Source organism: Dermacentor andersoni, chromosome 1, assembly GCF_023375885.2.
Source record: "Dermacentor andersoni chromosome 1, qqDerAnde1_hic_scaffold, whole genome shotgun sequence".
NCBI classification, from domain to species: Eukaryota; Metazoa; Arthropoda; class Arachnida; order Ixodida; family Ixodidae; genus Dermacentor; species Dermacentor andersoni.
This window is the reverse complement of record NC_092814.1, coordinates 41,444,138-41,460,379: the sequence shown is the minus strand read 5'-3', so window position 1 is coordinate 41,460,379 and position 16,242 is coordinate 41,444,138. Positions and strand designations below refer to the sequence as shown.

Sequence of the window (16,242 nt, the reverse complement as noted above, 5' to 3'; positions counted from 1 at the left end):
CCCTAGGCCAACCCGTCCATCAGCCTCTTACCGCGCGCCTCCAGCGCTCGCTCGCGCTCCCTGCTCGGCGGGCCCGGCCATGCGCGCTTCCTTCGCGGCGCGCGCGGACTTCGCGCGTTCGGCGGACGCGGACAGAGCGCGCGCAAAAACGCTCTCACCCGCGCTGCCTCTCCCCACCAGCGCATCGTGCGCGTCGCGCGAGCGCAGCGCGCCTGCGCGTCGCGCATCCTTCCGCCTCCTCCTTCGCGTCGAGCAAGGTTCGCCCGCCTCGCTCCGACCCGGGTTCAAATCGTGCGGTGAGCTGCGCCCGTGCGCCAGTGTCCAGTGGGCGCCGTCAGCGCGCGCAGACGTCGCCGTCTCCCGCGCTTGTCCCGCGCGAGCACGCGGTCGCCGCACCCGCCGCCGGTGTCAGCTGTTGCAGTGCCACGCTTCCTTCCTCTTTGCCAAGCGGACGCACCATCCCCCTGCACCGGTGAGGGAGTGCATGCGTTGTGCTGCCGGCTCGCCCTTTTTTCTCTTTTGTGGTCTTTCAATCAGAATGACGGAAGTCATTCTAACAGTGGTGCAACTAACAGTTGAGTCGACTGGCTCGAAGTCCGATCTCGACACCAGTCTGCTGTGCTGCCGAGGCCTTATTATTTTATTATTATTGTCAAGTGCTCATTGACCCTGATCATTTTTTTTTCTCCTACCATTTACGAATCGGCAGGCATCTTACTAACTCAGCAGAATAGCGCTCTGTAAGAGTGCAAGCGGGACTTCCTTACTGGTACCACGAACACACACGGACGAGGGAAGAAACACAATAAATTGTGTTTCTTCCCTCCTTCCTGTCGATTCGTGATGTAGATCCCGAAATTTCGCCGTTAATCGTACTCGTTTATTAAGAGACGTGCTGTAGTACGCAGGAAGGCGTGGTGGAGGCGCTAAGAGTTGCCGAGAACGTAAATAGTACCCGAGGCGATTGCAGTTTGGCTTGAAATACAAATCAGACGAGCGCTTTCTTTTTAATTTTTTGTTTTGTTTTTGTTTGCTCATCTTGAGAATGGTGGTGTTCAGACGGTGGTCATTAAAGACGATAGTTTGTCAGAATAACACGTTTTTCTTGGCCGAAGGGTGGACATTGAGGTATCCAGTGTAAATTCAAAACAATGCGCCACTGCTAACTGTTGTTACCCGTCAGCTGCATTAGGGAGACACTCTGGTAGTTTTTAATGCTGAAGCTCTTATTGTATAATTTAGATTGTGTTGCCTTGGTCGATGTGCCTCATTTCTCCAGCAGAGCTTCGATAAACTGCGGAACTCTGCCTGTTGGTGCAACCAGTATGCCCGTTGCGTGTCCCAGTAATAAGCACGCTGCCCGATGAGTGACTTTCTTCGCGTCATCCATGTGCGCCGCTGGCAAGAGAGCCTGCATAGCCATGCTTAATATGTTTTTAAACTGTCTGGTCCCACTGAGAACATGTTATGTGCGTGCTGTCACTCCATCCTCTCTGTCTGCACTGTGCGCGTTGGGAAAGTGCTGTGCTTACTTCATGCTTGAAAAAAAAAAAAAAGACCGCCAGGTTGCCTTTAATGTCCTTTTGCATGTTGTTACCATTCCAACATCAAATGCGGTGCTTGAGTCATATATCACCTGCTGAAAATGCTACACTGTCGCTCTGTCCAATTGCATGTGATGACATTGAATCCGATGCGAGCAAAAAGTCGGCTTAATCTAACCAGTCCCTTTTAATTTTTATGAAACTTAGAGAAGGAATTTCTCCTCCCCAACAGAAATCTGCCTAGAAAGAGTGGCTTTTGGTTGCCCTTTATTGCGTCCATAATGCGCAGTTGCAATGAATAACGCCATGACTATTAGGATGTAACCTATTTCTTTTTCAATTGAATTCTTCTCGAGTCGCGTTGTGACGTCGGACCTTGCCTCAGGCTCTTGATCTCAAGATCAATGTTCACCGACAGAAGTTTCTTGTTTCATGTGCATCGAAAAAATAAGTCGATACTCGCAACGTCTAGATTTCTTACGCTGTTTGCGAAAATTGGCGTTCATTCAGACTTACTTGTAACGTTTCGTAAAACAAAGCAAAATATATATATGTACATTGCAAATGTCTCTACGAGCATTGCCAGTTCCACGTCCAGAATCATTGCCGTCTTCGCGATCGTTCTACCTAGTCGATATAGAATCATCATTTCCTCGAGCAAGAGCCCGTAGAACAAGACGACTCCGCTTATTTTCGACGCTTTCGTTGCATAACTCGGACACTAAGACATCCTCCGTGTTCTTTGATGGCGCCTCACATGTAGTTTAAGAAACAGCCGTCTTTCACTATGGTTTCTACGCACCTCATTTCCTCGAGCAAGAGCCCGTAGGACAAGACAATTCCACTTCTTTTCGACATTTTCGTTGCACAACCCGGGCACTAAAACATCCTCCTTGCTCTTTGATGGCGCCTCATATGTAATTTAAGGAACAGTTATCTTTCTACGATTTCTACCCGCTTGCAAACTGTGAACGCCTTTCTTCCTTCTCCTCTTTCAATCCCCCTTCCCCTGTGCAGGGTAGCCTACCGGGCTCTGCCCGGTTAACCTCCCTGCCTTTCCCTTGTGACCTTATCTGCGCGCTTTCCTCAAATGCAGCAGACATAACGCCTGGATCCGCGCACTGCGTGGCGCTCGTATAATGAAGGCTCTCATGATGGAGGCCTTTAATATGAGGGTGGCTTTACGGCTTGATTTATTATTTTTTTTAGTTCCTCTTGACCTCTTCTCGCTTGACAGTCAAGAAATAAAATCAAAGTAGCAGATTTTCAGCCGGATTGTTTCGATAAATTGGCTTACATTTATGCGAATACTATTCGCACCGGTGTTGCAAATGTAAACGGCAAGTAAGAAAATGCTGCTTCCTTGTAGCTTTAGCTTCAATTTCTCCCTTCAGCAGGGAAAAATCGCCACTCACTCCCAAGTGCAGCACGAAGATAAAAAAGGAAACACACACAGATTCCTCGAAAAGGAGTTTCCCAGTTGGGAAAAATGTGCCCTGGCTCTGCGGTCGAGCCCGGGACCAACGCCTCTCCGAGGTGGTCTGACAGTCTAGCAGACCGCAGCGCGAACCCGGATTAATCGACAACTCAAAGAGCAGGAACGCTTACTTTCGGGCGAGTGGTGATTTTTGAGGTAAAACTTTGCCTTCTGCTTTGACTTTCCCGCTGCTTTTGGCTGCTACCGCTGGGCGATAAGCTGGCCGTTTCGCCGATAAACAACTTCGGTCACTTGGTGTGTGTGCCCGAATAGTCAACTTGGGGCACTTGGTGTGTGCAACTTGGCATATGAACGTTTCTAGCCAGTGCCCCAGAAAGGGTATGTGCCACTATATGAATGTGCCCAACAATAGGCAAGAAGTGAGGAAGTCGGCCACTGAAGCAGCCGAGTGTGGAAAAAGAAGTTAAGCGAACAAAATAGGACCAGAGCGTGCATTGAGGCAGTAGCGTTGAGGTACATAGAAGTGAATATGGAATGGAAGTGAAGAAAGCTTCGCTTATAACCGATTCCCATATATGCGTGGAATCCACAATTTTTTTTTCTCTTCCATGAAACTTTCTCCACCTTGAGTATCTCGGAAGAGCTAAGTTGCTATTCAATGCTCTTCACAAGGTGTCGCCACCAGCAGCGTCTACTGCGGGTCCAAGCGTAACGACAACGCGGAAAAGGCAATATAAGCGCATCAGGGTCGACCTTTCGCGTCGTCACCCACTGCGACGAGTATGTTAGAGGCACTGCACGTCACATTTGCAGACGTCTGAATACCGCAAACGACGTCGAGTCCACGGGGGGCACGTAAAAGAGCGTCTCCGTGCTTCCTCAACGGCACGGGCGACTCGCCGCAAAACTCGTTGACGTGGACCCGTCGGCGTACGTGCCTAAGCGGTACCGGAGAACTTACAGAGCAGGTAAGCGCCGTGCCCCCACCTCGTATTCGTCGTACTGCCATCATTCTTTGCGCTCTCGAAACCCCTTCATTTCCTGCGTGAAAAGGGCTTGACGCAATGCCTTCGTCGCACATAGCGCTGAAGAAGCGTCGTCACCGGCGAAGCCCTCCTTTGAAAAATCGTTTTCACAGAACCGCTTTGACGGCGGTTCCTGTCGAAATCGGCGTGGGAAACCGCCGCCTTTGCGTTCTGGATGTCATGAGTCGCCTCGTTCGGTGACGCTCGTACACGGGTCCACTGTTTGGGGTTCTTCAAGCCATAGCGGGAAGAGGCGCTATCTCTGCTACGCTGCAGGGATACGGCTCAGCGCCACGTGGACACACTTCTCACAGACCTGAACGAAATGCAGCCGGCGCCGTCGCTAGTGATCCTCTCTGCCACTTGACGATTTGACAGAGTTTTCGGTGCCGTCTCGAGAAAATACATACCGACAAGTAGAAGCCGGCAATAAAATGAAAAATATCATGCAGCTGAGCTTAACACACAAAATCGTCCATGAGCACAAAAGGGCGCACGATACAAATTAAAGTGCTCAGCAAGCCTTAGAAGCGTCCAACTATTACATCTACTATAACCACATTAATATGCGTATAATACCTGCATTGGCGTGGTGCAATGGCCCGTTGCTTTGAATTTCTACAGTGTATATTACAGTCACTGCAGTTTTATCGTATCTCATGACGATATTGTATTTCCAAGATGTTATGGGGTCCGTGTACACTCATAATGAAAACTAACTTGCTTATGGAATTGTTACGTTTGTAACTAACACCCTGAACAATAATGGAAATAAGCGTTGCCACTTGTTGCGTCAATGTGGGTCTATAACAGAGAGAGATTCCTTCATTTCTGAACATTCCTGGTTTGACAGCTGGGAGTCATATCTGAATCTTTGTCCCTGAACGACTATACTCCGAAGCAGATAAACAATACAGTGGATGTACTGCAGCTGTGCTTTCTACGTGGTCGTCACCACGGTCTTGACTGTCTTTCATGTCGCATATGCTGCAACGCAGATGGCGGAAAATTCAGGTGTGGTTGCAGAGAGTGAGTCTGACTGTGGTCGCTCGGCTTGCCACAGAACTACGGCGTTCTCTTGCTGAGAGCCCGAAACCTTGAAGGATAGTTTTCGCTGCCTCTACGGATTGGAGTTTTGGGGAATTCTGCGCCTCAAATCTGCACTATGGTCCGTCAAGGACGCCGTATATAGACGAGATATACACGCGCCGAAAGGGCAGTTCACGGCGTTCTGCATGACGTCCCTGACGAAACGCCCCTGCCGTGGGCCTGAGCCGAACGCGTCACTTTGTGCTCAGTGGTGGGAAGCAATACCCCCTGCAGTGTATCCGCTACAAGGTATACTCCTGGCCTACTACACCGCCAGGTGTTGAGTGGGGCCGAATGTGAAAAAATCGGTGGCGCATCCATCATTTGCAAGTTATTGGCGGCGTTATAATGGCGATTAGCGATCTGTCTTATTACGGGAATGCAACTGGTGATGATATGTTTTATGCTGTGATGATTATTATGATGATTATTGTATCCCCACGCCGTATACCCATGCCATCCGCGAATCACAAAACACTATGGGCAGATCAGCAGACACACGAAGTGGCAATCTCGCTGCCAACCACAATACCGAATGATACCACAACACAGTGTATCTTGCCTGCAGTGCACACCATTCGAACCCCACATATTCCTGGCGCCCCGGCTGCGACTTCGTTGCAATGGCACTCCATCAGGCGGTCGCGCTTCATTATATATCAAGCTCCGTGTGTCACCTTGGCACATTCATCCTGGTGAATTGGACAAGATCATATATGTGCCGAAGTGATATATGTGCGGGAACATGCCCAGTGGCGCGTACCCAGTGACCTGCGTTGTCTACTAGGTCATACAGCAGCCAGCAGCAAGTTGTCTATTCGGGCACATATATCCAGTGGCCCATGCTGCCTGTTCGGCGAGACAGCAGCCAGCACACACCTAGTGGCCCAAGCTAGTAGACAACTTGGGTCACTGGGCATGTGAAAGAGGTTAGATGCATGCCGCAAGTGGGTGAGGTTCCCAACAAATGGCAATCGCTTAAAAAAAAAGAAAGAGGCACATACGTTGAGCTCACTGCTTGCGCCGAGAAAAAGGAAAAAAAAAAAGCTATTACCTTTCGAGGATCATGAGTTGTCTCCCTTACATGGTCATTTTTTTTTTCATGACCCATATGTTCCTTTGGGACGCGAAATATCGCTGATTGCGCATACCTCTACGGCTCCGAGCGAGCAAGCGCTATCGCCGGGCATGCGTTGGAAGCAGCGCTGAGCGGACGTGTGTACGAACATTACCGTCTTTTATTTTTTGCTCGCATGCGGGTGGGGGGGAGGGGGGGGAGATGTGGGTGGGACTGTAGTGTACGCTCCGACAAACACTCGCTTATCCAGCACGCTATACCGAAGTCTACCATGGCTGAGCGCCGTTCGCGCGCCCTGCGCTGAATGAACGAGGCGGAATCGTGCAACGCGTTCCTCGAGCTCCGAACGAGGCGACTAAAAAAAACAGATAAATCTTTCGTGAGCTACAGCCGCTCATCCCTCGCACTGAGGCGAAGATATTGCCATGTGCTCTGCGCATCTTATTTTATTCAAACGGCGTTTTAGGCGTTCCAAGTTCTGCGCGCACTCTTAAGTCAAACAGTCAGCCTGTCGATTGAATTTCTTAGTTTTTTCTTTTTTTTTGTGCCACGAGAGTCCTTAAAGCATAAATATTAAAGAACCTTCGCTTTATCGTTCCAGCGCTTTCGCGAGCAGTCTCGTGCGGAAAACGAATGCATAGGGGTTGCGTGCTGCAGCATTCAAGTACAGAGTGGATATCTTCAAGTTCTCTGGCCAAGCCAATGCTTCTTTGCGGCCATTGGTCCCAACAGTGGACAAGTGCGAAAGCCGCACGACAGTCTGCCAAGTGTGGGTTACGGGGGCAGTTGTTATGCTGAATTTTCAATGTACCGATCGCTTTTGCGACGCTGATGGCCATGTGTAAACGCACCTCAGTAGCCTCCTTCTTTGTCATTTCGTATCTCAACGCAAGGCAGTGCCAAAAAGTAGTTTCGTCCTCGCATTCTCCTTGTCATTTTAGACAAGGTGCCCAGTACCTTTCAAAGGCCATTTGACCACCGGGGTACTGGGGCAGCAGGAATCAGCGAAGGGATCGGCTTAGGGAACGTGCTCCATTCTCCGTTTCAGTACCAGACGCGACCGAGTCCACTTATTGCGCCTTTGGCAGCCACAACGGTCTTTGTGCTTCTGTTCGCTTTTGGTACACGGCTTCCTCAAGTTAGCGATTCAGTGCTCAACACCCGGTGTGTTTCTCCATCGCCGAAGTAATTTACCGCGAACAGTGAACCGTAAGTGTCTCTAGTAAACGGAATATAGGCCTCGCTGCTACTGTGCATTCCGCAAGGACGTTCGGCGGCTGAAGAAGGATGTCGCAGACACAAGCGCGGTTTTGACATGCAATGGCAGTTGCACACCTCAATCATAGCATTATTTTCGAGTGCGGATTAGCTCTAGAGCGCCAGAGTATGCGAGTTCTAGGGCTAAAACGACAGCAGACGAAGCACACAGCAGAAGAGAGGGAGAGAAGGCGATAAATCTTCGTTCCCAAACATGCCGCACAGTGTCTGACTAGATGCACTAGACAAGTGGGAAAATATACGCGGAAGAATTGTTTTCCAAACTTCGGGATGAGAAGATGTGTCACCAAGATAGCAAGCCAGCTTAATCATATGCTCGCTTTGCGTGTTATTTCTGTGAGGTCACCGTGAATGATCTTACATCCAGGAGATCCAGGCTTATAGGTGATTCAGGTGAGAAAAGTACTCGAACCGTTGCCTCACAAGCCCAGAAAGTGAAACGTGCATTACTACAGTTTCGGAAATCGATAGACGTCAGTGACGTATATTGCACTTTTTATTTGTACCTCTGGGGCGAAGCGACACTCTCAGTTTACTTTCTTTCTTTCTCTCTTTATTGCTTTCTATCTCTCTTTCTGTTCGTCCCTTTACTTCCTTTCCCTGTGTAGGGTAGCAAATGGTCTAGTTGACCTCCCTGTCTTTCCTTCAATTTTCTCTTCCCTTGAGGTCACTTAGTCTGCGGTATTGAGGATAACAAGAATCGCTGTACTTTTTTCAGTTTTCTTCTCAGTTTCCTAACATCTTTATAGTTTCGAAATTCGAATGGGCACAGCGGGATCGTCAATAAGATCCCAACCAGGTACTCAGTAAAATCTGTTGACAGCAAGTTGGTAAGTGACCTCAAGAGAGAGGGCCTGCTATTTGTGGTGGCCCAAATATCAGGACCATTTTAGCTTCGTTGCCACTTGGGTTCATTAACGCGAAAGAATTATATGTCCCATGAGGCAGAAAAATCCGATGGAATCAAGCAATTCGCCGACGGCGTAAAGAGTAAAACACGTCAAAACATCCTTGGACTGGCGTAACATTTCTCAGGGAGATTCCTGTAAGCAATGCAAATCAATGCCTTTGAAAGGAAAATTGACTGAATTATGGTGTGGGTGGAAATTGAATCCGGGCCTCTGGGTTGCGAGACGCGCACGCTTCCCCGATGCCACGGCGGCTCCACGGTTCTGGGTGCGTGCGTCATTGCGCACTCACGTTGGAGCCACCTGGCCGGCTAAGCATGTGGCCAGCTGCGTACATAATTGGGCACGTGACGGGACAAGGTGACGTCATCAGCGTCTTCTATGATCTGAGTAGTAATACAGCAGACAGTTAAGAGTGTAACAACGTTAATTAGTGGTAAGTATGGGTAACTGATGTGAATTATTGTGAGGCCTTGATGTGTTTCAGTGCTAGTGTATTCGCTTCCCGCAAAGCAACAGGTGGGCACAGGTATAGACACAGGAAAACACAACAGAGGAAGCGAGTGCATCCGCATCACTTCCAAGCGCCACGCACACACAGCCTTCTCCAAGTACTTTCTATATACTTTTTTTACTCCCTGTTCCTCGGAATTCACATCGCACCACTGTCCTCACGTCTCCAAGTAGTTTGCGTCTGTGGACGTCCTTCAGTTTTCAGTTTTTAGGTAGAAAACCAGATGGTGCCACGAAAGGAGGGAGGCCAGGACTGGAACGCCACCTGCTTGAGTCAAGCAGTCGAAAGTGTAATAACCCGAAGAAACGAACAGACTAAACACGTTCACTGGCGGTCGAGTAACCAGAGTAATGCACTCTTCCTCCTGCTTTTAGCAAACGCCGAAGGAGATCGAAGACAGACGGAGAAAACTTCCTGCTCAGAACGTTTACTTTTATGAAGGCATTTCCTTTTTTTGTTTGTTGACTTGCTTGTGTTTTGTGTCAGCTAGTCGCTGACATCGCGCAACGTTAGCGTTTCCGCTCTTCGTGTTTCTGTCGAAGAATTCAGTGCACCGCCAGTCGCGATTCTCTCGAAAATGTTTTCTCGCAAAGAAAGGTAAAATAGCACGAATTTAAGACGAAGAAAGTGTTTGCAACATTGCTATGGAGGGAAGCAAGTGAGCCAACAATGTCGGAAAATAACAAGAACCGCACTGGTTAAACGCACATTGGAGATTTCTTCTCAAACATGTCGCTCAGAAAAAGAAAACATATCCGTTGTTTTTGCTGATGACCCTACAACCGGTCCTTTTTTATAGCTACATACATGGATATAAATTCTTGCTTCCGGAACTGCAGCACTTAGTTTCCCTCGTTTGAAGGAAGGCGACGACGCCGCGGTGGTATCGAGCGACGACACAGTGAACGACGGGCGCTCAAGTCCTGACGAGCGTTCCAGAAGGTCGGCGACCGGTTCGGATCGACATCGTGGTGGGCTGCTGTCACGTGCGAATCAACGACGAAGTCCGGACGCGGTGGAGACAAAAGCGCGTCACATGTCCCACGAGGAGCATATCGAAGTATTTCGGCTGGTTGTCCAGCGTGCGTTAAGGATTTTGCTGCCGGAGGTACTGAGGAGTCACTTGAGGCGCATGGGCCGGGCGTGGTGGCATCGAATAGGGCAGCTGTGGCATCGAGTAGGGCAGCTGTGGCATCGAGTAGGGCAGCTGTGGCATCGAGTAGGGCAGCTGTGGCGTCGAGTAAAAGAGCGTCGTCGGTCTAGGACGCGACGCGACGCGACTTCCGCGTACGTCAGCGGTGCGGTAACCTGAGGCTGCTGGTGGGCTGGCAGGAGAACCTCTGCAACCTGTTCGCGGATGGTCTGTTGCTTGGCCGAGCACAAAGGTTGGACAAGCTCCTGGGTGAGAGTAAGTAGGGAGAGCGTGTTCACTAATGAAGGTGTTGATGCGGGGCAAGAGAGACCCATCATCGGCGTGTTCGGGAGCATTCGTCAAGCTCTATAGGCATGCCACTTGCGGAACAGTTAGGCGGGCGAGCGCTCGTCGCCTGCGGAATTTCGTCGAAGCTTTGGCAGTAACTAGGTGACAACGGCTGCGACGGTAGCAGCATTCTTAGCCAGGAGCATCTGAAAAGCGTCTTCTTTAATGCCGTTTAGGCTTTGCTTAATCTTTGCTTAATCTTATCTTCTTCAGTCATAGTTCGGCTTACGCGGTTGCAAAGATCGATGACGTCCTCAATATAGCTCGTGAAATTCTCGCCTGGCTGCTGCGCTCGTTGGCGGAGGCGTTCTCGGTGCGAATCTTTCCGCTGCAGGACGGCCGAATACCTCCACAAAGGCAGTCTTAAATTTACTGCGCAAAGGTTGATTCGTGGTTGCGGAACCGCATGTTAGCGACATCCGCTAGGTAAAAAATAACATTGACTTTTTTGGTGTGCTTGCTCGGATCGTCCCATTTGTTTTGGTTGCTCACCCGTTCGTACAACGAAAACCAGTGGTCAGTGTCGGCGGGCTCACTGAACACAGCTGGTTCACGCTGACGAACGGCACCCCAGGTGACTGGGCCAGTTGACGAAGTGGGTCGCTCAACGGCGTCGTCTGGCATGGTGGTGGCGGAGCGGCGGGAAGAGTGCGGCTCCGGAGTTCATGGCGAGGCGGCAGGGACCCCAGCACCTCCACCAAATGCTACGGGGTTTACTGAAAGTTAGCGGGAAGCCATAAACACAGTCACGTTGAGTCAAGCGCAGAGTAACCCGCCGTGGTTGCTCAGTGGCTATGGTGTTGTGCTGCTGAGCACGAGGTCGCGGGATCGAATCCCGGCCGCGGCGGCCGCATTTCGATGAAGGCGAAATGCGAAAACACCCGTGTACTTAGATTTAGGTGCACGTTAATGAACCCCAGGTGGTCTAAATTTCTGGAGTCCTCCACTACGGCGTGCCTCATAATCAGAAAGTGGTTTTGGCACGTAAAACCCCATAATTTGTTTTCAAGCGCAGAGCAGCCGAGCAGTCCCAGCCAAACGCAAGCACGACCTACAGCGCCGAGACGTCAGTCCTCTTCCTATTGGCAGGAGCGATGCTCGAGTTCCCTTCTCTATTACTATATATATATATATATATATATATATATATATAACATACGTTCTGCTCTTGTGCTGTTACAAGTCTTGAACAACCATCTATAGAGAAGGGCTAAGAAGTAAGACTAAGAGGTAGCCGCCCCGCACTCTACCGCAACATTCTTTAACGCAAGTAATGCTTCCCCTTGAATGGTTTGTTGGGAATGTAGCAAGGACACTGAAACATCAGCGAAACGAATGTGAGCGAGAAAGGAGCAGGGAGGCGATGTAGTGCTGTTCTCACGCCAGTTTTTTTTTTCATTTTTTTGTGTTTCTAGTTTGTTTCACCGGTATTTCGAGAAGTATATGAGCCCAACTAGTTTCAAACTACACATATCTCATAAAAACTCACTCGGGGCTCTGCTGGTAGGTTTCTTGCGGAATAGTTTCCTGGAGCTAGGCGGGCGTCGCGATGGCGCCCAACGATGTGCTGCTTACAGAGCGACAGCGCGCTACCGGAGAGGAGTGTTTGTTATATAGGCGAATTCTTGAGTCCAATCCACCAGTCGTTCGCAGCTCCGCTCGTCGTTTTTTCTTTATTTCCTGTAGTTCCGTTCTTTCTTTTCCTTTTTTGTTGTTTTGCTGTCGTTTGCCGCGACAGAACGGAGAATTGCCTGGTCGCAGTCAGCTTGCGTCCTGAGCTTGCGACGTGTGCTAGCAGGAGAACACCATCCGACTTTCGTTGCGTCGAGTCAGCAGCATGCGCGAGTCCTTTGCGCAACGCCGGAGAACATTGCAGGCGCAGGGAGCCCTGCCATGGGGACCTTGCGAGGCCGTATGGTTCTTGTTGCTGTAGCAACTTTCAAGTTTCCTACTTGTCGTACAATGGCGCCAGTGTCCCCGACGCCTCCTGACGCTTTTATTACTGCAGAACCGGCGTATATTCGACGAGCCTGACGGTGAACACATTGCCCTGATCCAATGAAGCGCGCCTCACTTCCACGCATTCTTATTGGTTTCGTGTTTTGCCGTATACTTATCGAACGAGAAGCTGGCTCGAGAACAGAGTTTCTTCTTTTATTTAATATATGCAGATATTTTATACATGCGAAAATCCTCTGTGCGCGTTTCATGTTTGCTCTGTTTTCAGAGGGCTTACTTCATGGTGTTTTTTTTTTTTTTTCGAAGGAGAGTACAACATGCAAGGCTGGCTTTATTCCGCATTCCACCCTTCTTCTATCATTTCTGTATCCATTCCCATTTTTCCTGTTAGACCACGAGCTATCCTCTTCGAAACAAATTAGACAACTCATCAATTATTAATTATATTAAATACGTCTTAGTTAATGACTCCGCGCGAGCGGGAAATCACTTGCCGCTTATGTGGGCCAAAGGACACGCATATTAAATACTATACGGCCTTCGATGACATAAGGGAGCATACTAAAGATTATTGGTCTGTTCCCTGCTCCCAAAATGACGCACGCGACTGGGAGGGTGCTCCACAACCACCACCATGGTCCTGAGTGACGCTGGCTGACCCCATCCATGCCTCGGTAAGGTGCGCCTATGCACGAATGCCCGAGAAAGTGCACGAAATTATGGCCGCCGCTGTCGCTCAACCGCTAAATTCAGAGCGCGAACTACTGGGGACACAGGCAAAGGCACAATAAAAGACAGGACACGGTGCTCAGCAGGTTGGGCGTAGCACCCACCATGAGGTGGCGGGTTTGGCTCCCTCCGGCGGCAAGTTGTCGTTTGTTCCCCTTTCACTTCCCGTTTCTATCATTAAGAATATAAAGCGCAAATTTCACACTCATTTACAAAGAACTCTATATTTCAGTTTAGAACGAACAGATATTTTTCCCCCTCTGTCATATCACAAATTCCATATCTCAGGTCGAAGAGCCCAAGCGATGCGCAGAGGACTGCAAAAAGGTGAAACAAAGAGTCGTGTTTTGTAGACTCTTATCCGAATTCCACTCGTTTCGTATCATCCGTTGCGCCTAGTGGCCGATGCGTGTGATAACAGCGGCGTGCTTAAGCGGCGTGCTTAAGCGGCAGTCAATGACGAAGGGCTAAAAGAGTGAGAAATGAAAAGAATGACTTCAAAATCTGCGGTCATATTCCGTTCACACGCGGGGTCCGGTCGACCGCGGCGCAGGCGACCACGGAAAACGACGGACACTCGAAGTTACGCCAACGCGCTGGCTTCACTCCGTATAGAACGCGGCTAATAAACGCGATGCCTCCACGCTCAAGGCTCGAAATTAGCTGTCCGTTCCCAGATATAGCAGCCGCTTGGCTAATGAGTTATCAGTGCTGACCGAGTTTCTAGGAATAACCTCTCACACGCCCTCTCGAGTAGGGCGGAGACCGCGACATTATTGAACATCTTATAACGGTGGCTCGGCGCATATGTTTACGGCGAAACGCGTTTACGTGAAGCTCCTACCCATTCTGTTCAAAAACGGCTCTAACGCATGAGAAAAATGGCTTACATTTCGTTATAAATCCAGGGAAAACACGGGGTAGGCGGGAGGTGGAAATTCAAGACGATGAGCAAAACGAGAACAAGGTAAAAGCGGGAGCAAACGTTCCAACAAGTGGACTTGTCTTTTTCAAGGCCTTGAAAAAGACAAGTCCACTTGTCGGAACGTTGGCTCCCGCTTTTACCTTGTTCTCGTTTTGCTCGTCGTCTTACATATTGTTATAGCACTTAACTTTCTGCCTACTACTTCGTAGTGAGTAGTATGGCTCTAAAACAGCGATTGAGCCAGGAAAAAAATGCTCCACGAAAATACATGTGATGGGAATACGCACATGACCATTAAAATAAATAAATAAAGAAGTAAATAAATAAATCAATAAATAAACATGAGAGAACAAAGGCATCGACCATATGAGGACACAAACAAAGGCGAGAAGTTTCTACTGGTTTCTGCTGCCGCATGTGAACCTGGACCACAAAGTTGGGAAGTAGATAAAAAGGCGCGCTATTGACAGGTACCGCGAGCAGTGTGCGTCGAATGGATGGATTCTACTTGGGGTTCAGCATGGAAGCAGTCATTTTGATTAGTAGATCAAAAATAAAAGTGACACATTATCTTTTGTTCTTTGGCTATTTCTTTCTCCATATATAGTCAATAGCGTGACACATTAATATAGTGTGCTGAGCGTTAACTCTACAGGACAGTTTTTGTCGGTATCAAAATAGCGTTCTATAAGTCCCTTCTTGGTGTTTCCCTTTTGACCAATGTAAACATGCCTGCAATGCTGACACGCAATAGGACCTTGTATAACATGTGAGAGAAAAAGAAGTGACAAGGGAAAGGTAGGGAGGTTAACCAGCCTGAGCTCGGCTGGCTACCCTGCCGTGGGGAAGAGAGTCTGAAAGGTTAGGACAAGGAGGACATAAAAGCCCAAAAGAACGTTTGGACGCAGGTCAAAGCTTTCGTTCTGTGTGTTACACTGCGGATGCTCATTCGCTGCTCATATGTTCCCACTGTATCGCGCACGTTAGGGGGGAGGGCACCGTTGGGGGCCCTTTTGAGTAATGCATTTATTGCGTCTATGTGGGTGTCTATTTAGCCGCGACACCTAACGCACTCCCCCCCCCCCCCCCTCCCCCCCTTCCTCGTGCACCCGCCGCTGTGGCTTGCGTGTTGCAGCGCTCTCCTTCCAGGGTGTCTACCAAGTTGGCATTCCCGAATTCCTTGAGTTTTCCAGGTTTTCCCTGAGTGCCTTTGCGAAATTCCCTGAGTAACATAGAACATTGTTTTACGTCAAGACAGGCTGACACCATGTCGCCCGATGCTGTCACTCTCTAGTAAGCATACTAAAAAAAAAAAGAAAAAAGAAAGACTTAGTAAGCATGCTAGAAACAATAAAAAAAAAACTTAATCCAGTTTGAATAGTAAGGAGTGGCATTTATTTTATTCAAAAAGAAATCAGAAAGGAAAATGCACAGCGAATAAAATATATTAAAAGAAATTAAAACTAATTGTAAGTCGAGTCGAACATTCTCAAATACGAATAAAATGGAGATGCATACAGAAAGGAATGTTTTCAAATATCCCCTTCATTCACGAATTATGATTGACTGTCGATATATGTGTGAAACATAAATGGTGCTTCAGACTCGACTGAAAGCAAATCAAGGTACTAGAATGACTCTTTGACCATTTTATGATGAGTCATTACACTTACAGAGTAACTAAACATTTGAATATTGTAAAGTCAGTCATGCTATGTTTATTCATAAAAATGATTAAATAACCCCGTCTCTAACTACATGCACACGTTATTCATTGGCCTCAAGCATTTCAAGAAAGAAAAAAAAATGAATATTTCAAGGTTGCTACCGACATGCCTCAGGTCAAGCGTCACGTAAAACATGGTAGTGTCTTCACCAAAGTGGTACCCTGTAACGATACATATCATTCAGAAGCAAAATGGAAGTAATTTAGGTTAATTTAGGTTATCAATTTGCCCTACGCTTAATGTTTGTGCTCTATTCGTTAATACCACTACACAGAAATGCCTAAAATAGGCTGCATACACAAACGTGGATGCCGTGACTGAAGGGGGTATGAGCTATTTTTATCAATTGATAGCAAACTCATTGATATGAGGCCCGAACTTTGTTACAAGCGAGATTCTCTCTCAACAGCTGGTGTGTCAATCTCAACAGTCCTGACATACTTTCAGCCCGCGTACAACACCTCAGTTTTGTGTTTCACGGCTTTAGGGAGATTATTTTGGTTGGGATGAGGGACACCTGCATCTCGGCGTCAGCCAACACTTTGTTT

At 48.5% G+C, this 16,242-nt stretch overlaps 1 protein-coding gene across 1 annotated transcript in view; it reads left to right on the top strand.

Annotated features, from left to right (window-relative positions):
* The first annotated feature begins 309 nt into the window (after positions 1-309).
* Positions 310-16,242, top strand: part of LOC126545304 (neuropeptide F receptor-like) — a 439,066-nt gene continuing 423,133 nt past the window's right edge. Inside the window, exon 1 of the mRNA XM_055061360.2 lies at positions 310-472. The gene's annotated coding sequence lies outside the window, so the exon portion shown is untranslated. The remainder of the gene's footprint in view (positions 473-16,242) is intronic.